The 25,394-nt window shown below is 40.3% G+C and overlaps 1 protein-coding gene across 9 annotated transcripts in view; it reads left to right on the forward strand.

Moving 5' to 3' along the window:
* The first annotated feature begins 331 nt into the window (after window positions 1–331).
* Window positions 332–25,394, forward strand: part of sox5 (SRY-box transcription factor 5) — a 259,406-nt gene continuing 234,343 nt past the window's right edge. For 7 of the 9 annotated variants that reach the window (XM_084346189.1, XM_084346195.1, XM_084346190.1 and 4 more), the window contains exons 1-3: window positions 332–415; window positions 1,921–2,127; window positions 18,815–18,843. The gene's annotated coding sequence lies outside the window, so the exon portion shown is untranslated. The remainder of the gene's footprint in view (window positions 416–1,920; window positions 2,128–18,814; window positions 18,844–25,394) is intronic. The other 2 variants (XM_084346194.1, XM_084346193.1) reach the window with 2 other exon arrangements.

Genomic DNA, 25,394 nt, shown 5'->3' on the forward strand with positions numbered 1-25,394 from the left:
ATAAAAACACCTTTTTGTTTTCCCATAAAGCCTCATGGTGTATTGTGCAAAGGAACCTGCACTGTTATATCTACACTTATACATTAAGGTTTTAAGCTGAATTCTTACTGCAGTTCACTCAGTGATTTTCAGGCACATCACAAAACTAAAACAAAACAAAATTCAATTGTAGGCTCCATCTTTATCTTCACTCAATAGATGTAGCTTATATTCATACAGTCAGTTTCGTTTATGAAGCGCAGCGTTAGGTCAACCAATGAGTGAGCTCGGAGAAAACGGCACCGACCAATGAGGAAGCAGGAGACGGAAACTGGATTGTGCACGCGGAGCAAGCGTTGATCTAAAATCAAGTGCGTCAGTTTGAGAAAAGAAGACAGCAGCTTTTATAACTTTTCGCAGCCATGTCTACCGAAAGGTGAGTGTTTCATGCTCAAAAGACAAAGCTAACCCTTTTTTCATGTGTGTGGAAAAAACGTTTTAAGATGTCCACTTTTCTGACTTTCACGCTCCCACTAAAACTGCCAGTGACGTCAGTTGTTATCACGAAAAACGCCTAATAGAAAAATCCCCTACAAAAACCTACAGGATATCAAGACGGCTATTTTTTTCCTCCAGCCATTTCCCATGAAATGACAGTTGCAAAAATAACAAGAAGTACAAACTGCAGGAAAACACCGTGCACTAGCTAGCAGAACAACTGTGCTTGTTGCTGGAATTATGATATTAGAATGAGCGAATTAGCATTAGCGGAATTAGCTAAAAGGTTCATGTTAGCTTCTGTTTGTGAAAGATGTCAATACTCATGCCATGTAGTATCTGCTTAAAGTAGCATGAGTGGATTTTTTGGGCTGTTTTCGGGCTGTCAGACAAGCTTAAAAGACAACAGTAACATAACACCACTACATAAAATGTAATGTGTGACAAAACAATTGAGTTTTTATGCATTCAGAGACCCTGCGCCATATAAGCATTAATTAAAGTCATATTTTAGCCACCTGGTAAACGTCAGTCCAGTGATTATGCCCCTTTTTGTCTCCACCATTCAACTTCTGTAGCTGCTTAATGATTCACCATCTACCAGTTATTTACCTTTGGTGCTGTGCAGGTAGCTAAAGTGACTTTATCAGAGCTTTCTTGCTGGAAATAGCTGCAGGAAACGTGCTGAAAAGCAGTGAAAGTAAACCAAAACAGCAAGGCTGTGGGCCATGAAACCAAAACAATGAAATGAAATATGCTAAAATGATATTTGTCTGTGGGTTTGTTACTAAAAGTGACTCCCTTTACCTCACTCAGTCATTTCATACTTTTGGTAATATAAAAATATTGATTAGTGATTCTGTATGGCCACCAACTACAAACTACTGCAATAGCTGCTTGTTTTATAACCTGCTCGATTGGGCTGTGGCCGGCAGAATCTTGCTCAAGCAGCTTCAGTATGTTAAATGGACAGTAAAGCTTTGTGTGGAGTTGATATGCATAACAACTCCTGATACAGACACATTAAAAGTCATACCTCCTGACAGTCTACAACTGCATCATGCTTCAGGGCACATCTGCCCACTATGTTTTCAATCCCGTTTCGTATTCTAATACCCACAGAGCCTCTGGGGCCACTCCAGACTGTAATCGTTAATTCTTGAGATGCTAATACATTGTCATCATTAGGATGTATCATAAAGTAACACGTGTTGGTGAAGTTTTTTGATACATGGTTTGCTAGAACTTGACAACTGTGTAGAGTTTTGGGGAGTTTGGAGATGCTGGCTGGCCTGCTGTGCCGATTGTGGCTGTTCTGGAGAGAAAACAAATTGACGTGTACTCCCCTTGGTGCCTCAGCTTTGTGTAATTTGCCCAAACCTTGGTGTGCATGTGTGTGTTTCTATGTGTGTGTGTGTGCATGCATGTGTGTGTAATGTGAAGTGAAGTGAAGGGAGAGAGCGGGATTGAGGTGGAGTGGCGAGAGAGAGACAGAGAAGTGACACAAATCAATGTGAGCAACCAAACCACCATCACCAGCAGCAGCAGCAGCCTCCCCCCCGACCTCCATCACCTCTCTGCCTTTCCCTGGGAGAGACGGATAGAGACAGAGTCACAGGAAAGACGGTCTCCTCCACAACGCAGAATCCGGTAAGTCTTAACTGAAAAAAGTACTTCCCACCGTACACAAGTTGTGGAAGCCATGGCAACTAGAGTGCGTTGTTAGTGTGACTCGGCTCTCCTAGGTTCAGAGCGCACCGAGCAGGGCAGACGGGGCTGCTGGTACCTTTTGCTGCTTCTCTGTTAAAGCAGCTCCTCGCTGCTGCCTCTGTCAGCGCTGCCGCTGCTTCAGGAAGGAGAAAAAATAACACTCAGAACAGCGAGAGGGCTGCCGCCGGTCCTCCACTATGCATATGTTTTAAAGCCTGCTGGGGATTAGAGATTGGATTGAGTGAAGCTTTTTTCCGCCAATCACCACCCTGCCTCTCGGAAAGCAAGAGAGAGCTGGTGTTTTAGTAGGGGAGAGAGAGGGAGAGACGGAGAGGTAGTAAAGAGGTTGTTCCCGAGATGTTGCTTTATTATTTATGTAGGAACTTACAGTTTGTCTGTAGTAGTCTTGATGTTGCTACAGTATTCCTTTGTGGATTTAACTGTGTGTCTTTAGTGAGTTAATAAGAAACTTAATAGATTTTTAGAGGACTGTTAAGTAGCTTTAAAATAACTGTTTGACTGTGCAATATACTGTACATCTGTAGTTAAACACTCCGACACTTTATCATATTTCTTTTGGAAATATTGGTAACTAGAATTTAAAATGAAGTTCAGGAGTTTGAATAAGGATTTTTGAATCATACAACTTGCTTTTGCAAAGAATGAACTACAAATGGGTCTTTTCTTGTTGAAGATATTCAGTAGGATTGTGGTCTTTACATTACTGCCAGTGATTGTTTATTTTTTTTCAATTTCTCATCTTCCATCAAGCCACTGGTTTCCTCTCCTTTATGCCATGAAAATCAACGAGTTTTGCTGTCACGTTTGTCTAAATTTTGTACTCAGTACAAAATGAATTCCTTGGCAGTGCTTGAATCCTGCTTTTATTGTAACATCACTACAATTGTTGCTTGTTAAGCCGTGACAAAATAGGATGCATTCAGTCCTCTCACAAAATGTAGTCTCATTTCAGAACAGAGATTCTACAATGACACCTAGGTGATGTTTTATTTCCTAATTTTTAACGCTTCAAAACTGGACCTGACTTGAAAGCTGTCACCATTTGGTGCAGATGGAGATCTCTTTTTTTTTTTAAGTTCAGTAACATGAATCTCCACAGCACTGTGACTGTGAGGATGCAGCTTTAATAGGAACACAGTACTTCCACTTACACAGTGGACATGTACGTCTGGTAAAACCCATTTAAGGGGACTGTCTTGGCTTTGTTACAGTCAGTGCAGTATAATTTTGTTTGCTTCTTTGGAAGGGCTGTGTGATTGTTCATGAGCTTAGATGCCAGTTTTTAATAGTGTACTCTTAAATACTACTTCTACTTTTCACAATTATCCACAATGATTTGTAGTAGTTGGTGTTTGGGGTGCACCGATGACGAATTTTGGAGCTGATCAATGATCTCTGGAAGCAGTACAGGCAGGTGCCAATCAACGATCAAAATGTTGTTTCTATACTTTATTATTACTATCTATAGATGACAGTCATTAGGAGCATGATAAAAAATGTTAATGTTAAAATGTTGAGGAAATACATATAAATATTTTGCTCAATTCAAAGAAATTGGTCTACAACAAAATGAAAAGTTACATGTAAACTGTAAAAAGCAGAAAAGCAGGACACAGAATTTGGTACTTTCATGTCTGACAGAAGTTTGGTAAAATTTCTAGATATTTGGTGACATATTCAATATCTACCACATGGATTGGCACACAAGTTTGCACAAACATTTACAGAGAGCCCAGTCTAGTACTTTGAATTATGACCAAATACCTGCAAAACCCATAATATTACCATCAGCTTCAGCTGTACTTTAAGCTAAACATTAAGCTAAGGTGGTGAACATGTTAAACATCATACCTGCTTATCAAAAGCATGTTCGCATTGTCATTGTCACTGTGAGCACATTAGCATGATAAAATTACATTTAACTCAAACCAGTACAGCCTCACAGAGCTGTAAAGTTATCAGTATGGCTTTTCCTATATTGCGTAATATTTTAGCTGTGACAACAGCCAAGTTACATGCACACTATCTTTAAAATGTAATTCCATATCTGTTTATCTTTCTCTTTTCTTTTACCAGTGTAGCATGTGTATTTTGCCGAATCAACCTTCTATGCACACAACTGAGGAAAAGTTCAACATTTTCTTTGAACTTCTTTGAACAGCCTTTGTGTGTATATGTCAAACTCTCCTGCCGCTTACTTTCTAACAAGCTTTACATGTGTCGGCATCCTGCCAGCTAATGCCTGCCTTTATAGCTTGAGAGCTGTGTGTGTAAGTGCGTGCCTGTGTGACTTTGGCAGCGGAAACTTCCTTGGGCAGTGTGTCTTACTCATTAAGAGTTTAGAGACAAACTGTGCTCCCCTTGTTCTTCTGCAATTTTAAAGAACTGTAGAGGCCTGCCTCTGTTAAAGCCTAAGCTGGTAATGTCTGAAGTGACTGGACTGTAAAACTGTGTGCTGTTGGTGCAGGAACTCTTCTGCTGTGTGATTGTGATCTAGTTTTTCATTGCTAAAACAAACTACTGCACCATTTCTTCTTTCATTGAGCTGTGTTGGTTAAGACCATTACTTAGGGCTGAACTGACCTACAGAAATTCAATGACGTAAAATCACTTTTCTTCATTAGAGAGATCTAACTGTAATTTATACAGTACATGACATATGACTTGACATTAGGATCAAGAAACCTAACTTTAATTTCTGACATGTGCACTCATAGCTATGGAGTTCTGTGCTCTTCTATACTGAGTTTGCTAAAACCACTCTGCTCAATTCATCAGTCAGTCACTCATATCTTAGTCATGTTTTAATCTGCACTGAATGTGAAGTGTGTCTGTTATTTACAGTCATACAGAATCAGTTGCTGCTGCTTGGCAGATGTGGAAGTTTTATCTGGCTGTAGCATCAGGGATTGGTTTCCGCTCCATTTTCAACAGATTAAAAACTCAAAACATATACTGTACACAAACACTCTGTGCCCGAGTGTCTGTGTGTGTGTGCGTGTGTGTGTGAGTTGTAGTGAGTGTGCAGAACTCCTGAGGCTCACCGAGTGAGACACATTGTTAGATGCATGTAAGAGTCAGACAGGGAAAGACATCTGTCACTCTCTGAATGGTACTTTCCCAATGCGACTGATGAGTTATTCTCTCTCTTTCTCTCTCTCTCTCTCTCTCTGTCTCTCTCTCACACACACATACTCAGTAAGGGCTCAGGTGAGAAGACTGCGTGTGTTTGAGCGTCAGTACTTAACGGGGTGCTGATCTTGTACAAGACAGGAAGCAGTAAACAAATCCCCCAACATGTGGCAGCTTGCTGGAGCGCATCCATCTCTTCTTCTCTTTCCATCAGAGTGTGTTTGTGTGACTTATGGCGTAATGAAGTATCCCAGCAGAGTGGAAATTGGAACAGCTCGTCAGTATAGCAGCGTTGTTAGTACACTTGAAATGGAGTTTGTTTTGGTGAAAGAAATTGTACAATAAACAGTAATCAGAAACACATTTGCTGAACGATTTTATAGGTTTACAAAAGTCAGCCTGCTACAGAGTTGAGAATTGGCTTGAATGTTTTTATCATCTGTGAAGTAATATTTAATCCAATGTGACCTCTCTGAAATGAACTGTACAGTAAGCGCTTCATAATGTTTGAAGGACTGTCCATATCTCTAGATCACAGAGGGGGAGGGCTGGGAGATAGTTCAGTCTTACTCGTCTCCTGACTTTTACTGAATTGTATTAGGATGATACAAACACACTGTGTTACAAAAATCTGTTGTGCAAAATGATTTGTTGTATGCAGTACTGGTAAGTATCAGTTGATGTATTATTTTGCCAGAATTAAAACAAAAAAACTGCTTACTGCAGTCTCCCAGTGCAACAACTTTGTCACTTTTTTGTGGGATGTGGATTCCTTGTGATATTGTCGCCTTTTCCACATTGTGATAAACTGTATGTCAGTTATATTATACTATTATGATTTTTCTTCTTTAAATTTCAAAATTTCGCCCAGCCTGCCATAGACGCTTCAACTCCTCCAAAGGGGTTTAGTACAACATGACGTCTGATCAAGTTGAGAAGCAAAGGTTAATACCTGTTCTAAAGCCTCCTACTGGCTTGTCCTGGCTTTCAGACGCTGTTGAGAAATTGCTGTGTATGTGTCTTAAAGTTTTTTATTTGATTCACATTTAGCCAACATTAGCTGACACTTCATGTTAAAGGTGCCCTGTGGAGTTACGATTTCATTCATGAATTGCCACCAGAAGTAGCCTAACAAACACGTTGAGCATTATCTTGAACATAAAACGTTTGCAAAACCAATTTTTTATTGGTAGTAAATAGTATTAGTACTAGTAGAGTATTTTGAATCCTGCATATTTTACATCCATGTTCCTTGGCTGGATATCATCATCTTCTCTGCCTTTCCCAGTATAGTGCTACTACTACTGCATATTGTATTATGGCCACCAACTGGAGGTAAGTGCATGAACCTGGCAACAGTGATCATGATTGTATTGTTTACATGTGGAAATGGTGCCACGCTCGGAATTGCTTGCAGTTTTCTCAGTACTCGCAGAATTACAGTGTCCACTGGGCGTTTTTGCTTTAGCTTTTGTCCCCAAAAAGCATTTTCCCCATAAAGCAGAATTGTAAAAGAAACTGTTGACAGGACAAATTGAACTGCAAACAAGGCAATTACAGTTTTTGATCCATTTGTACAACTTTTTTTTCTTGATACTGTCCTGCTAGTCATGATATTGACTTGCAGCACCTTTTGTTTATTTCAGTTGTCATTTGTTAAGTGACTGGTATAAAGTTTTACCTGGATTCACCTCATCAAGTGCCTACTTAGGTGCACACTATGTACATCGAGTCTCCTTTTCTTTCTCTCTGCTTTGTAGTTTGTATCCTTATGTTGTTCTTTCTCTCTCTCTTTATCCATCTATATAATGATCTCTATTTATCTTTTTCTCCTTCTCACAGTCTCTTAGCAGACTTTGGACGAGGCTGAGGAGTGCGCTGCCAAGTCCTATGAATTATTAGACTAATGGGCTTAAGTGGCTTGTCCTAACATTGTCTCCCTCCAACACATAGTCATGCGGAGGCTTAGGAGAATACACAAAGTGAGAATAAAAAAAATTTGAATGAATCCTAAATACCAACCCCCCGCTTACTGTTTTTTTCGAGGTCAGGATTAAAATTCATCTGAAGGAAGCGTTAACTTCGCCCCCCCTTCCCTTCTTCTCTTCTCTCCCACCTCCTCCTGCGTCTCCTCTGTTTTGTAAGCGCAAAGTGATCCATTGTTATTAATTTGAAAGATGTGCCGCATGCTTTCATTCCCCGCGGAAGCTCTTAGTAAGTGAGCTGTTACAATATTTGACTTTAAAAGAATCTTCTTAAAAATAGAGAATGAAACTGGGACAGACGAACTACAGCATATGTTGCAGGATAAGAAGACGCTGGTTGGGATGAACATTTCAAGGGGAAAGGGAAAGGAGAGGGGACAAGTCAGGGGACATGTGTGTGAAGAATGACATACAGTAACATGGAAGTCTCGATGAGCTTAACGTGCCCTTCAGTCTTTGCCACCTAACACTTTGAGATGTCAATTAGTGGCACATTGAATGGGTTTGAGGGAGAATAACAGCATTAATTTAATGATCCTTTAAGATTTTTTTTAAGCTGTGTTCACAGTCGATTTACAAAAGACGGTATGAACAGACAAAGTTGTGTTGTACCATATTAGGGCTTACAGTGTCTAGGTGTAAGCACCTGTAACATATCACCGAACGCTGTTTGGTTGAGCATGAAACTCCCTTGCCATTCAAGATGGGGCCAAAAAAGTTGAACCTGGCTCAACTTTTGTAGCTCAGTGTGATCCACCAGGAAGCTGAGGTTGCCAATCAAAAACGTTTGAGCAACAAGCAAACAACAGTGAAGATCTATCTGACTCAAATATAGTATTTCTATTGGAAAAAAGAGAAGATGACTGGTTGCTCTATTAAACACAATGGTGGCAAAAAGTTGTGTTGTGTGTTGGTGCTCTTGGAAAAGAGGAGAAGAAAGTGATTTCAAAAGCAATCCAAGCTCTCCAAAAAAGAATATATCATTACAACATTAAAAGATTAAGTAATTGCTGTGATAGCTGTCCAGAGTTAGAAAAATCAGGCCCTGTCATTGCGACATTTTTAGCTTTTGATAATCCTTCAAACTCATGGATCTGTTTCTCAAACTGGACTTCATGGATCCTGTTTGACCTCCCCCAAAGCAGACTGTTATATTGCTTTAATGAAAGGCTGTTTTCCTGAGTGCTTGCTTCCACTAAATTCTGTGACCTGATTTGGAGTTACCCCTTGATTGCACTGGGCAGGTCTTTGTTACCTGGCATGTGCACCTGTGTTATGTTCCACCCTCCACATGACTTCATATCCCACCGGGAGCGTTTCAGAAGAGGAACGTCATGCTGCATGATGTTGTTGACTTGCGTAGATTGTGTTTATTTAATAATTTCTTCTTGGTTTTTGTGCTTCTTCTGTGGTTGAGTAGGCTACATAGTAAAATCGTTTTGTTATTTGTCTGTTTTAAGTGCGTTTATTGTTAATATTTCCAATTTTGTTCTGCTAGAGCCCAAGTCGGCACCGGGTGTTTTATTCTGAAATTGACTGGATGCTGTCTGATTTGAACTGCTCTGTGCAAATTGTCACTGATTTGAGTGTCACATGATTTCACAGCAATCAAAAATTGAAAATAATGAGTACTTTCTATTTGAGATTTTTTTTAATCTGTATGAGCTTCAGGTTTTAAAAGGGTCAGTCTTTTTGTGAAAATCTTTGGTCCCTTCCCCCCTTTTTTTTAAAATTATAACAGACCATTTTTGTGCACATATATGCACACACTATGGAACCTTATATGCAATCAGTGGGTCAAACAGATCCAACCCCTTTTTTTAAAAAAAGAAAAGAGAATTCCCCCAAAATAAAAAATAACGAAACAAGAACTGACAAAAAGAAGTACACCCCTTGAGGCCTTCTTAATGAACCAAAGTCCAAGTCGGACAGAGGCAGCCTATTTCCAAACTTTTTTTTCTCCTTTTCCTTTGTGCATCAAACTCTTCAAAAAAACATAACAAGCTTCTTTCATGGATCAAACGAGAGCGGCACTGCTCATTGTGCCAAAGCGGGATAAAAAAAAAAAAAGGAGACAGAGAGTGAAAGAGAGAGAAATACCTTATTATTGTTATCAAAGTAAAGCCAGCTCCTCTCCTGCTGCTCTTATGGGACCTCCCTGACTCTCTCTGCTCATAGACCCAGGGGGAATCTAAACATGACCCGCATACACACCCCCCTCTTCCTGGAACACACACACACACACGTGGGGCTGTCTTGGTGCACGTTGTTTCATTTGTGAAATTAGTCCATTCTCTCTGACCCTGTCTTTTCATCAGGCGCGGTGGTGCATATTTTAGTCCCTTTCCTGCGCTTGTTTTACTAATTGGTGGCTATACTTTGCCCAACACTGATATCCTTTGATCATCTCAGATCATTACGTTTACCTCATTAATTTGCTCAATGTGATTTTTCTCCCCCCAAAAAAATGGAAGGGTCCGTGCAAAATTGAATTAATAATAGATCATATGAGCCAAAAGAAAGTGTAATTCCTTTGTGATTTCTCCTCTACTTCTCTTGCTTTTTCTTTCTTTCTTTCTTTCTTTCTTTCTTTCTTTCTTTCTCTGATTATTTTGTCTCATTGTCCTGTGCAGGCAAGTCAGCTTGAAAGGAAAAGGTCAGTGTTTTGGGAAGTATGCCGAAATGAATATGCTTGAAGTTTGGGAGCTGGAGTTAGGATGTCAGGATGTGTTTAGCCAATCTTAGCACTGGAGACAGTTTCACACTTAAGCTGTCTTTCTAGTATAATGTATCTTGTTTGTTCAATGCTGAGATCAGACTACATAATATCCTGATAATGGCCCAACATGGCGGATGTCAGAAGTCGAGAACAAAAATGAACTTTGTTTGATCATGTTTTTATGGAGTGTCTTGTAGAGCAACTGATACAGGTGCTGGATAGCCTCATAACTTTCAGACAAAAACTACCATGTCAAAATGTATTTGCCTCATCTCACCTTCTTTGACAACTTCTACAGTCCCCTCCAAAACTATTAGAACAGCAAGACCAGTTCTTTTATTTTTGCTGTACACTGAAAACATTTTGGTTTACAACAATAAATCGCACCTAAATGCCTGCTCTCAGCTTCAGCTTTGGGTTTTGCCTTTGCATTTATAGTTAAAAAGATGTACAACATAAAGACCAGAGAGCTGTCTATGGGAGAAAAGCAAGCAATTTTGAAGCTGAGAGAAGATGGAAAGTCAATCAGAGCCTTTGCACAAACATTGGCCATGGCCAGTACAACCATTTGGAATGTCCTGAAGAAGAAAGAAACCACTGGTGCACTCAGCAACAGACGTCCAACCGGTAGACAAAGGAAAACATCAGCAGTTGATGAAACATTGTAGGATCGTGATCCCAAACATCTGTGAAACACGGTGGAGGTTATGTCATCAGCCATGGTGAAAATGAATGCTTTTAGCTTCAATTTCATTTATTAAAAAAATGGGATTCCATTAAAAAAAAAAAAGTTGTTGGTGCTGTGAGGTGGAACATTAAAGTCGGTGCCTTACGCCTCCTTTGCAATGACCTTTATGTCACACAAGTAGGTCAAGGTCCAGTGTGTAGTCTGCTGTGTCCCAGCCATGTCACGTCAAGATTTTTTGATCTCATATGGTGACCATCTTAAAACACAAAAAATTGTGAAGGGCTCAACATTAAGGATTGCCTGGTGGCCCAGGGCAAGTTAAAATCTCACCTCAGGCAAATAAATCAACTCTTCTCAACTTGATGATTGGGCAAGCGCTAAAAAACCCCAAAACATTTACTGTAACACATTGTTCTTTCCGGTGCTGATGATGGAAGTAGCTAAGGAGTGCGCTATCTTGCTTCCTTCTCATCTCTGCTGAGAGTTTCACATGCACTCCAACTTAGTGTTTCACAGTTTTGCCCAAGTTTGAGAAGGCGGATAAGATTAAACATGACACAATGTATTTCCCACTATGGTGAAGTATTCAATTAAAGTTCAGTATACAGGCTTGTCATACATACACATTCAAACTCACAGACATGAAAATACACACACACACTAGGCAGGTGCAAACACCCATTTTTACTTCCACATAGAATAGGTCTTGTTTGTTCAAACATACATTAAACATAAGAGAGAAACACTGCGATTCATCCAAACTGCGTCAAGTCTACAATCATAGTCCACTTACACTCACCAGCTGCGACTGTAAAGAATGTCAGTACCTCCTGTATCACGCTGTTTCCTGTATTTTATCCCCTTTTCAGCATCAATATCTCCTCCACAGATATCTTCTCTGACAATAGGCTGTTGTCTGTGCTTTGTTGTTGACAGCTTCATTGTCAGTCCATCCAACTCAGAATTGTGTCACACATAAAGACGTGTATCTCCCACTTTCTTTCTCTTTGCTCTTCCTCTTGTTCTTTTCGGAGCAGATTACATCTTGGATCACTCTGTCTGCAGGCGCTGCTCAGCATTGTGCTTCGTCTCTCCCTTGTTGTCACATTGAGCTCTGCACCCTCCTATTACCATATAGATAAGTGAATGTTCTGTTGCGGTAAGATGAGAAAGCGCGGCTCTAATGTAGTGCATTGTGTACGTTGTTAAAATAGGCCCCTGTCGCCTCTGCCATTCACGTCGCCTGCCCCTCTCTCCTGCTTGTAAACACAATCACTGAAGAATCTGAGATTTTTTTGGGCCTTGTGTCTGACAAAAAGATGTGTGTTTTTGTGTTTTCTCGTTAACTTGGTTTTGTGACCTGAGTGTGAACAGTATATGTTTGTCTACATGGGTACAGGTTGAATCTGGAGTGTCTGTTTGTACTTATTTGGGTATTATTTCGAGGAGAGGATGAAGGAAATGCATTTAATAGTTTATGTTACATTGAGGATTATCAACATTTTCTGCGAAAGTTACACACTCCATAGCTGCTTATTGCACAGTGTGCAGAAGTGTGCAGAAGTGTGTGTTTGTGCTGTGTGTGTTTGTATCTACAAGAAGAGAAGTTCTTTGACAATGATAGAGTGAGTTTGGGCAAGAGGAAAATCCCCTGCAGCTCCCACAGCTCAAATAGCTTTTTGGTTCTGTAGTGTGTGTGTGTGTGTGTGTGTGTGTGTGTGTGTGTGTGTGTGTGTGTGTGTGTGTGTGTGTGTGTGTGCGTGCGTGCACGTTTGTGTGTGTGTGAGAGAGAGAGAGAGAGAGAGAGAGAAACAGGAACCACTACACCACTTAACTCTCAAATCCTCCTTCCTCCCAGGGTTCCCACTTTCTTACGCGCACACACACACACACACACACACACGCACACACACACACACACACACACACACACACACACACACACACACACACCTCTGTAAGTGTAATATTGACCGTAGCACCACTGAGGGACACAGCCCTCACACCATAAATGCACTGGTTAAAGTAGATTAAATCTCTTTACTTGGCTAGGGAACCCCAGTCCAGTCCAGTCCAGTCCAGTCCAGTGTAGTTCAGATCCGTCCACCCACTCTGATCTAGCTTGGCTCAGTTGACTTCAGTCACTTTTAGCAGAACAGTGTGAACTCAGCCGGAGGAGCTGCAGGCCGTGATGTGATGACTCAGAGATGGAAGGAGACAATCTGTTCCCTGTTCAGCCCCAGGTGTGTGTACATATGACACACATGCAGTGTGTGTGTATTAATGCAAATGCTCCTCAAGGATTTGGTGCACTGTGATATTGACAAAAAACAAAACTGAAGTTATGATTTATTTATATTTGTTATATTACTGACATTGTTGAATGTGCCCACTGTGATTTATGCAGACTGAGGTTTGTCTGCTGAATTTCTTTACCTCTGTATTTATTATCTTCAAATATTTTGGAGGGTTAAAAATGAAATTAAAAGAAGTAGCACACATGGAGTAAAACAAACAATTCTGTCAACACAGCTTGATTTAAAGCCTGTGGGGTTTCTGCACAATACCAGAACAGCTTGTTAAGAAGTTAAGGAAACTTTGTTAAACACATTTCTGAAAGAAGTTTGTTCCATCAATTAAAGGTTCAGCCCCACAGTTTGGTCAGCTGGGCGTCAGGGAGGTCAAACTGAGTATAGTTTATCGAGGTGTTGCAGAGTGACAACTGCAACTGCAAAACTCTTTGAAGTTATACTCCTTAATAATTTCATGACATCAGACCCCTTTTTTGATGCATTTTAGATATGCTTTTTTTTTTCAGCAAAAGCAATTCACTGTATAAACTAAAGTTGCCTGCAAAGTACAGGTTATGTTAAATGACGTAATTTTGTGTGAGGAAATCACAAAATAATCACAAAAGAAAATAACGCATCAAAACCATGGTTTACCTTTGGCACAGCGTGCTCCTCTCTTGCATGATGCTTTTTGTTTTTTTGATGGTTGATAGAAATTTAAATATTCTTAATTGTTCTGCAGAATTTGCACAAAGCACGGAGTCCATCCCTTTTTCCAATAATTGGGGCTACATTTGATCGGCCAGTTGTCCAAGACGATTTTGAAGCAGTGGCTTTGCGGATCAAGTACCTTGTCCAGATCCACAGCTTCCAACCATAATTAGGAGACCTCTACTTAAAACTTTGGCATGTCTCGTACCTGGTAACTAACTTTTCAAAGAATGGACCAACTGTTATAAGAAATGCAGGAAGACACCATAGTAATATGTCATTAACAGACTTTCTTCTCCTCTATAGCAGTGCACACAATACACAGCCATTCAGTAGCCTAACTAGTATACTGCAATCTGAATCTTTATCCATGCCCTTTTCTGTGTTTGGGGCAACATGTTTGTACGTATCCCAAACACTCATTGTCTCACTTCTCACAACAAGCCTGTTAGACATGCACAGGTTACCCACAAAGTTCGGCCAGTAGCACACAGTTTCTGAGCAAAAAATCAGCCACTATACTTCATTATGAAATCTAACATCAAGAATAACAGTTTAGAATAATATAGGTTTTAATAGGCTAAGCTCTATCCTGGCCACAAAACGGTCAGGATTTATCAGAGCATTTCATGATTGTGGGGGACATAAAACATAAAAAAAAAACATAAAAGTGAATGCCTCTAGCATACAAGCAGATCAAGTGCATACTTTTACTAAATATTGATTAAAGTGTATTGTACAATACACAAGTTTGCTCGCCCACGTCTGAGTACTGCTACAACCCTGTTGAGTCGGTCTTAGGCTAGGTATTTTCTTTTCAAGGTGGAGGTTATTGTGAGTATAATAAGGGTGGAGGAGAGACACTTCATTTAAAGATAAAGCAATTGTAGCTGGGTGGATTGAAAGCATGCTAAGATGTTAAGAAGTCATATTCTTGGTGATTTAACTTGAACAATGAAAATGCCAAACTTTAAAGCATGCAGTTCAATCCATGTGAACTTTCACTGTCTTCTCCAATTATTGATCCTTTCTCTTTTCTTCTCTACTGTGGAAAATAAAAAAAAAATAAAATAAAAAATTAGAAGTCAGTTGGCTGTGCTCTGCTTTTGGAGACTTATAGTTGATATAACGTCATCCTCTGTAGAGAGACAGAATAATGGTACCGTTTAACTCCAGCATATGTTCAACATAACAGCAGATTTCTTTGAATTTTGATGCTTATGTAAATATGTGTGTGTTTTCCTGTTTGTCTTCTCCACCTGTTTTCTCCTCAAATACTTGCACAGGCTTTTTACTGTATGCTCAGATTGTTAATGGGTATCCCTAATAGTGGGTCACAAAATGCAATGTGTGTGTGCTTCCATGTTTACATGTGTGTGTCTGAAGCAATATATGTGCCAGACTGATCACGGCTTTCCTCTGATCCAGCAGCACCACAACCTCACACACAGACACCCACACTTCCTCCCTCCTCCGTGCGTTCTTCCACTTTCAACATCCTTCCCTTTCTTATGGAAAAGAGCCAATTAGACTTGTGTCTGTTTGTTTTAAACAAAATGGCTTTTAATTAGCGCGATCAAAAAGGCTTCTTTTTGCAGGCCCCAGGATCCACTTTGTAGTTCCCCCTCCAGATCGCACACGGGTTTGATGCCACCTGATAGGACGCCAAGACAATCAGAACACTTTTATAATGAATACACACACACTTTATCACTTTGTCTCCATCTATCGCTTGTTCTCTCTTAAAGTCTTTTGGTCTTTTGTTGTATTGTTATAACAACCATTCCTTTCTGCTGCCCACATCCTCTTAATTCTTCCTGTCGCTCCTTTCTTCTCTTTTGTCCTTCCTGTCTCTGATCTGTGTTGTTTTAATGATGTGGCCCAGCATGGCTCACTGCTGGACATGAACATGTCCTCCGTCTTCCTCTTTTGCAACATTCACTTTGCAAATTGCATGCCAGTATGTTTAACAACACTTGATTTCTATACTAAGATGTAACCCTTATCCCATGCCACTATTATCTGCTCTTGGTGTTTGGAGTAAGGATGTGTCAACATAGAAAAAAGCATGCAAACCTCTCTAATAATCTTTAAAGTGCTGCAGCTTTTTTTTTAAGCAAAGTTCTCCCAATAGTCTGGGATTGCTCCACTTGCAAATACGCCTCAAACTTCCAGACTTCATCTGGGGTTGTTTCTAAATCTTTCCTCTTGCTGCCAGTCTCAAACAACAACATTGCTAGGCACACAAAACTACACTAGCAAAATCTAATGAGGCTGTTACATTTAGGAAGTTGTGCGTTGTTGCATGTTTACTACAAACTCAAAACATGACAAACAGTGCAACTTTTCTAAAAATTGCTTGCGGCATGGCTCTGGTAGGCAATGTTGGTTGGTTGTCCTGTCGCTCTGTCTGTCCAATGTGGCTCAGACTGGCATTCATGGTCCCCTGAGGATGAAATCCAGTGATGTAAGTGCTCCCCTGGCTGTTCTTCTAGAGTCACCATGGACTTACATTACTCGTTTTAAGTGAAACTTCTTGACTATTGGATGGACTGCCATGAAAGTTAGTACAGGCATTCATTGTTACCGGATGATGTCTCCCAGTGACTTTGATAATACCCTGACCTTTCATCCATTTTATTGGTTTATGTCCAAATACCTGTCAAACTCATGAAATCTGCTTAGCATTAACATCTTAGCATTGTAACTTGGGCTGACCCAACGCTTGGAACGTCCAAATAAGAAAAATGAAAAATGCTAAAGTTAGCATTAATCTCAAACGCAGTCTCACAGAGCTGGGTTAGGGTTTGCATGGTTGTAGAGTCTTGGTCTTATTTTGTTGGGGTGGGTTTTTTTTGTGATGAATGCTATGGCTTTGTAGCGCTTTCACCATAAAGCCCCAGCAAAGGGGATCTCTGGGTATCTTAATCTGTCTCTGTCTGTGAGCATATGTGTATTTCTAGGCTTTGCACCTGTACCTATATATGCTTTGTTTATCTTGCCAGATGCTCTCACGCTGACAAAAACACTGCATATCAGTGTGTGTGTTTGTCTGTTCCTTTGTCTGTCCGTCAGGTGATGTCCGCCGTATTATCGGTCTGTTGCTGACGGTTGCTGCAGGCAGTAAACATGTGACCCAATCAGCTCACTACTGCTCAGCTCACCATAGCTCTAATTGACATGTGTGTATGTGTGTATGTGTCTGAGCTGAAATAGGTTCAACTGACAGCTGTCAGGTTGCTTGACTCAATCATGATCTTCTCTGTCTTTCTTTCATGCATATATTTTGACATGCGCATGCACGCATGCACACACATACACACACTATCCAATAGGTGAAACATTTAAGTACATTGCACAGTGGATTAATAATAAATCCATTGAAAGATCTAAGTTGCCATTTTAGATATTTATCATGAATACTAGCTATCGATGAAGGGTGGAACTCATTATAAAAGCAGTTGTCATTAATTTCTCCTGACCTTTTAAGAGTAATTTAATCCTACAAAGTAGTGTTTCACTGCCTTCTCTCTTCAGTTTCAGTTCAAGTGTGGTTACATGGTCAGAGTAGTGTTGCGTTGCATCTGTAATTAGAGCATTTTCTGTTGCTGTTAAATTGATCTTTCAAACTTGATCCAACAAAGGACATAAATGATTTGATACAAAAATGCTTGATTTAATCAACATCATTATTAGCATCATAACAGCAATCTATCAAAGTGCTGAAGACCAGTTTCATTTGTTTTCAAAACTAATTTGACACTAGCCCGTCAAAAAGAATGAGGCCTGTTTGCTAGTGTAGCACATCATAACTGAGATGTATTGTTTATGTTCACAATCTATCTTAATTTTGTCATCCTGATTATATGTTGTATTTTACTAAGTTGGTTGATTCTCTCTATCCGTCCAGGAAGATGGATCCCTCCTCTGTTGCTCTTTCTGATGTTTCTTCCACTTTTTTCCTTTTGTGAAGGTTGCAGGGTGTCATATGCCGAACAGACTGTAAAACCAAAAACCACCAAAAACTGCAGGAGGAAATAACTTCCTCAGTTAAGAAGTTTTCCTCGCAAAAGTTTTTATGCTTATTCGAGTTGGTTTTTGCTTTTTTGAAAAAGAGTTGATGTGCTGAATAGGAGATGGAAACAGTTTTCGCTCTGAGAGGAGATGAAGAACAAAGCTGTTTCTACTGATGTCGTCTTACTGGATAAATTCCTGAAGAGCTCTGTCCATTTTTTCTTCTGCAGATGGCCAAGGGGGCTGGTTCCTCTTCCTCTTCTTCTCATTTTTTTTATTGGTGGCTGGCAATCAACTGGTTTTGTTTGTAGTTTGTGACCTCTACTTTTTCTTCAAAAAAGTATTTTTTATACAAATAGTCTACACCTGGTGGCAGTAATTAAAAATATAAGTAATATTTGTATAGCTTTATGAATCAGCTGTTTGCTGATAACAGGAATGGGCTCTAGAAGCTTTAAAAGAACACAAAGCATGTTTGACTAAATTTTCTATCTTTGTCAATCAGGTAGCAAATATACAGTAACTACCATTTTTTTCCTGGCATTGTGACATAAGTTCTCAACAGTATTACTGTATGTATCCTCGTGTGGTGACTCCTGAAGCCATCAGTGAGAGGAGGGAGCTGTGTCAGCGCAGTGTGAGTAGGCATTCACAGTCACTGTTTATGGATGAGTCCCTAGACAAATGCCTTCGCAGTATCCTGGCTTTAATGGCTGCACAAGCCTGATTTATTTTACGAGTTAACCCTGACCCTACTCTGTCTCATAGCATCACCTTCACCACTGCACACACATACACACATATTATAACACACACAAGATTATAACTCATGTATCTGTCAGAGCCTGATAAATGGACAGAAAAAAAGCACAATGGGGACCGATAACAAGACAATACAGATGATATGTCGCCTTATGTTTGAGATATAGTTGTGTGTGTGTGTGTGTGTGTGTGGGGAGCTAGCTGTCTCTTTACCTACTACAGTAACAACCTTATTGTTGATATGAGTAGCACTTAACGTAGAGCCCGTTTGCCTGTAACCTTCCCTCTCTTTACTTTCCAACAGCTCTCCGTCTCTTCTTCTCTTCTGTCACAGTGAGTATTCGCCTTTGTGCAAGTGTGTGTGTGTGTGTGTGTGTGTGTGTGTGTGTGTGTGTGTGTGTGTGTGCACGCATGTGTTTTAGCGCACTTAGCATAGAGCCCCCTGGTTTCCATTCATTTCCATATAATTAGATTGTGTGTGAAAGGCTACTTCCAGTGCATTGATTAAGTGTCAGAGGAGAGGAGAGGAGAGGAGAGGAGACAAGCATCTCTGGGCGGAAGAGGAACATGAGGGGGCACAGCACTACAACGACCTGGCACACACGTGCACACACGCGTACACAAAGCCCCTCCTCTCCTGTCGCCGTTATAGAGAGTGATGTCTTGGCTACTGAAAAAGGCACCAACAAAAGGATATGAAAGTCTGTAATAATGACCCATATTGTGTACAGTATGACATTGCCCTTGTTTGCTCTCTTTCTCTTTTTGTTTTGTGTGACAGAATCGGAGCAGACAGTCTTAGCCTTGTGTTTTCTCCGACTATCCCCCGTTGTCTCCGCCTAAATTTATGTTTTGCTGTGGCTGACTCGGGTGTTATACGACCGTCCGCTAGCCTGCCCTATATAAGGACAAAACTACTGGACTGGGCTGAGCTGAGCTGTGCTGGGCTAATTGATTACAATCTTCCACAACTGTACCTTAAGCCAAACTGCATTCCAAAAGGACTAGTGAGAAAATCCTTCTTACATTACTTGCTTGTTCATATTTTTTTTTGTTCTTTTGCATTACTTTATATGATCATTTCAGGCTGACAAAACTGGTATTGTCGCCTTGCTTTTTGGTTGCAACTCTTGCACCTTTATAATTTAAGATTATTGCTCTAATGCTCTCTTCAAAAATCACTGTTGAGTAATATAACTCAAGATGTATGATTAAAGTACTGTTTTCACTGGCTTTTAGTGGGATTTAGGTGGTCACTCCTGCACCGCAGACTTGTACTTTTGGACTGTGAGCAGATGTACTGGAGCAGTACAGGGAAAAGACCTTGCCAAGGCGTACCTCTGTTGTTTTAGTTTCAAGTGCCTGCTACTGCCAACAAGTCTTTATCATTTTGAACTGATGTATTCAGTTTTCAATGCAGAGCTGGCAGCAAATTGGTCTGAAGGTATTGCTCGAAGAATGGGTCAAAGGGGCAACAAAATCATTAGGATTTTTCCCAAATGGACTAAATTTGCCACGTTCATGCTTCATCATCATTGGCTCTTTCACCGGCTGTTTGGCTTGTTACGTGGAATCATATCCAGGTTGGTGTACAGTACTTATAACCTCTCTAACAATTCATCTCACTATTACCCTGCTGATAAATTACTGCAAGTCTCTCCATCACCTCAACCTCTTCTTTAAATGCTAAGCCTTTAGTGTTGTTCAGTTAATGATTATTAAACATAAAATTTCTCAGCAGAATCCTGGTTGCTCCTCGAATTCTTTGAGAGCATCCTTAAAGAGTGGAGACTCTTTACTGTATAAGCATTTGACAGACAATTGTTTTGGGCATTTAATGCATTTATTTGATCGCAGGCGAAGACAGATGCTGCAACTGGAAACCTGCTTGTAACACCAGAACAGGATGGAGGGCGAACACGATTGGACTTGGCAAGTCAAGTGGGGCTGCTTAAAGCCCCAGCTGAGTTTAGATAACAATCCCATCCATACACGCACAACTGTGCTGTAGCTGCTCTCTGTGCTAAGTGCTAATTAGCAGAACAAAGCATCTGTTGTTCTTTTAAACACAAGACAGTTAAATATTTCATCTATCCGCCTGTCTCCACCGATCCTCAGCTCCGCTGGAGGAGCAAGAGGAGGCAAGCTGACAGCACGCACACACTACTCACACACACTAGACATACACACACATTTGCTGTAAATGTACACATGCATGCATACAAATTAATGTACAACCCAGCAGAAATAGACATGCTGGGACACACACACACACACACTCGCCGCTTGTGCTCTCATGTGAGCTGACAGCAGCCTCAGCATAATGTTCTGTATTAAAGTGAACAGGACCTTTACTATAAACACCATTCCCCCTTAGAGAGCTGGAGGTTTGGTCTGACAGAGACAGGGCCAGTGGCTAAGTGCTTATTACCCTGCCTCCCCCGACACTTACAAATATACACTTTGTTCTTCCAATGTCTGAGGTAGGGAAGAGGGGGCGATTAAGAGAAAGAGAGAAAGATCACAACCTGGAGAGAAAAGAAAGGTTAAGTGAGTCGAATGATTTGAGATAAGAAAAAGACATATCAGATGCTCTGTCTGTCTCTTTCACATCCTCGTCTTTTTACTCTCCGTCTCCCCGCCTTTTCCTCCCTCCATCTCTGTCTCTCGTGGCTTGAAGAAGGAGTGTGGGGGCAGAGCGCTCTCGTCTTGTTAAACGGCTGGCAGATGACAAAAAAATTAGAGGCATTTCGCTCTTGACAGGTTGTTGTGTGTGCGCGTTTTTTTTTCTTCCTCCATTTTTTCTGCTTCAAATGTTTTTTGTCAGTTTGTTTTCAGTCAAGCTGTCTCGGCAGCACAATAAGTGCAACCAGTGCACGCACGCACACACACGCACACACACACAATAAGAATCACACGCATGCAAAAACACATGTGCAGGTTTTTTTGTGTTCTCATAGGAGACAGATCTGATTTTGTGTTCTCAGATTGGTGGCAATGGGAGGAGGGAGAGGAGCCGTTCGCTCACAAAGACGTCTTCCCCTCCGCTAATTATCGAGACAGGCTTTGATTGCCTGTTTGGAAACAGGTTTTCAAACAGCTGTAATGACGATGATTAGGCAGCGCTGCAGATTCTGTGCAGGAGGGGGGAGGAGTGCGCAGTGGGTCGGCCCAAACATCTCGCCACCTCGTGTTTACGTGAAGGTGTATGTTTTTCGCAGCCTTGCTCATATGTCATTTTGTAAAATTATTTTTACATTACAGTGCAGGCCTTGTCCTTGTGCCTTTTCTGCTTGACTGTTTGTAAGATGCTGCTGTTTGAGCTGACAGAGATGCCTTTTGACCACCTTTTGAAACAGTGGATGTGCTAAAATTGTTACTTTTGTGCTTTAGAAAGTAAAGTGTTCCATTGCTGCTTTACTGGTGGCATTAAAATACTGGATACATTTTCATGTTACTGTGGAAAACAATCAACAAATAACAAATCTATCAGTCAGACACATGCCGACACTTGGTAAACCATTAAATACAGTTGCAATACAGAAAATATTAATTATCTAACACACAAACATAGTAATGATTAGGGAAGTTAAAAAAGAAAAAAAAGGAAGTTCCTGACTTGTAGTTTATGCACACCTGAGGCAAAGAAAGGCTCAGATGTGATGAACAAAGATGGATGATTTAATGTTCCACGGCTCTCTGAACCCTTGCAGAACATTTATTGCAAATTGCAATCATGTTTTCTTCCTCTGAAACTGTAAAAAACCTCAACAACGGTAACAACATATTTGACTTTATAACCTTGAGTTTGACATCATGAGCGAAACGGGCTGCACTTCTTCTTAGTCTTCTTCATCGTCTTAATCTTCCCTGTGTTTTTTAGTAGATTGCGAACCATCTTTAAAGCTGCAAAAAGCCACCTACTGTGTTGGAGTAAATGTCAAAGCAATTTGGCTTCATATTATTGGTTCCATTTATCATCTAGAATTTCACCTGTACCAATATATAGCTGATAATGTACATTTCCCAGACAGATGGTTTATTGAATGGATAGTAGTGACAAAGCTATTCCAGATGCATCTGGTGTGTGTACATGAAAATGAAGACAAAACAATGCTAGAGAATGAATGTTGGTTTTGTTTGGCATACCAAGAAAAAACATGCAGGTAGATTTGAAATATGGTGCAGAGCCTGAAACTCAGATACAGAAAGTCAAAAGGTCAAAAGTTTAAAAAATGGCAGTCTTCAGTTCCAATGATTGATGAGTGATTATGATTGATAACAGCTGGTGATTTTTCTTGGCCCATTTTAATAGGGCTTGTTTGATACACACACTAGACTCAGCCACAACCACTACAATGCAAAAGTCTAAAGACCTCAGCATTGATCTGAAAGAGCCCATTATTGATTTGAACAAATCAGCATGACACCATACCGACTGTCAAGCATGGTGATGCTATTATGCTGTGGGGCTGTTTTGCTGCCAGTGTATCTGGTTCTCTAAAGAAAGTAGATGGAATAATGAATCTAATCTCCAAATTCTTCAGGAAAACCTAAAATCATCAGCAGAAGATTGGGTCTTTGCTGTTCCAACAGGACAATGATCCCAATCACGCATTAAAAGTGGTAAAGGAATGGCTAAATTAGACCTTTCCAGAATTTTGGAATGGTCTTCCCTAGTCCTGACTTAACAACATTGAGAACATGTGGACTGTGCTGGCGAAACAAGTCCGTGCCAGGAAGCCAACAAATTTAGTTGAACTTCACAGATTCTGTCAAGAGGAGTGGTTAAAAATTTAGCCAGAGGCCTGCTAGAAACCTGTGGATGCTATCAAAAGCACCTAATTGAAGTGAAAATGGCAGAGGGACATTTAACTAAATATTAGAATACTGTATGTATAATTTTGAGACAGCAGATTTGGTCATATTTTCAGAAGACCCATAATAAATTCAGATTTGAAGCAAACTTAGAAGTATGTGTTCCACTCATTTCATCACAGAAAAATGAGAGCTGTGTATGTAAACTTTTGACCTGGACTGTAGATAACAGGCTTCATAGAAAGGGTGGGCGATATAGCCTTAAAACTATATCACAATATTTCAGGGAAATTCGTGATAACGATATTCATGACAACATAAAAAAACAACAACTGAACAATGTTTTATCGGTGATTGTAGGCAGCAACATTTATTAGTGCAAACAAAATTAAGTGCATTGACCGTTTCCATTCTTTTCCAATGAGCTAGTATCACATTGATGACTACCTAATTCATAGTGTGTGCATCTATTACCACAAGGTAGCAGCAGCAGCATTAAAGTGCAGTAGTGACACAGCATTATACTATGGTGACACAGCATAAATCAAATAAACATAAAAGTAGGTTTGTTTTTCTGTCTTGGAAATCTTCAGAAAAAGTATAATATAACTTACATCGTTTGCTCTTTTTCTTGTATGGATTGCGACTTGCGAGTGCTCCAGCTATGTTCAGCTTAGTCATGCTTTGTTTACATTTGGGCCATGCATCACCAGCAGCTGCTATCTCCTTCATAGTCTGCTTGTACTCAATGGTGTGTTTTTGCTTTAAGTGGTGAAACAAATTTGTGTTCCCACCATTGGCTGTCACTGTTTTCTTGCATAGTTTGCACATTATTGTGCTTTGTTGGAGGTCTGACCTCTTGTAGCCAAACCACTTCCACACTATTGAAAAAGCTCCCTTTTTAGGTATAAGATCCTTGTTGGAGGCTGACACACTGCTCTGGCTTTAAGCCATGCTCTTGCTTGTTTTCGTTGTGGGCTGTGCATCAACACGTCATCGCGTCAATACATTATCATGCAGCTATATTGTGATATTTCCCTTTTTTTTCTACTGAAAATGTATACCAGTCTTATCGTGAACGATATGATATGGCACAGCCCTACTTAGTATAGTAATGGTGGGAACGTGACTTCCAAGATGGGTTTTGCGAAGGCTTGCATTTGCAGGCTGGAAATTTTTTTCAGCTCAGGTGAAAGTTTGCAGAGGGACGCACAGAAAGCAAACTGAGCTGGTGCTTTTCTCACAGATGGTGGAGTGGGTGAAGGCTGAAGATGTTTCTGCTCTACAGTACGGCCAAAGGAAAAAACAAAACTGGCATGAGGGCACGTGGGCATCTGTGATGATTCTACTCCATCATAGTTTCATAAAAATATTAAATCATATAATCAGTTTGTCTTGGATGTAAAATGAATCAAAGGTGTATAATGGACAGCATTCACCTGGAGGAACCCAAGCTGTCTGAACCTCATTAGAGATGGGAAGCATTTGAAATGAGCACCAAACAACCACACAGTGGCAGCCAGCTTCTCATTAGAGGTAGAGAGAGAGTGAGAGAGAAACAAAGAGAGAAATGGAGAGAGAGCCCGAGTGAGAAAGAGAGTTAGATCCTTGATTTGATTACTTCTGCTGCAGACAATGCAGATCAAGTGATGAGAAGTCTTATTTGTTTCTGTGTGTGTGTGTGTGTGTGTGTGTTTAAGTCTCAGACAGAGGCCATAAATGTTAAGTGGGCTCCAGAGAGAGTGTGTGTGTTTGTGTGTGTGACACTGAGCAACAGTGTCCTGTTGAATGGCCTTGTAGTTAAGGATCAGCACTCTCCTCATTGATGTGGACAGATCGATGTATGTAGGTTTAACTTCACACACACAATCTGCTAGTGTGACTATAAGTAGGAACGATTCCAGCCAAATCAGATTTGAACAGAATTTCAGTTTTAGCAAAATTGTCAGAAGAAAATGTAAATTTAAGCCTGTAATGCTTTAATGTACTTTATGATTTATTAGCTAAAGCTATTTCTGTTAAAGTTAATCAGCAACTATTTTGATAGCAACAACTAATCATTGATG

This window comes from Pagrus pagrus (genome assembly GCF_965226575.1).
Source record: "Pagrus pagrus genome assembly, chromosome: 23".
NCBI classification, from domain to species: Eukaryota; Metazoa; Chordata; class Actinopteri; order Spariformes; family Sparidae; genus Pagrus; species Pagrus pagrus.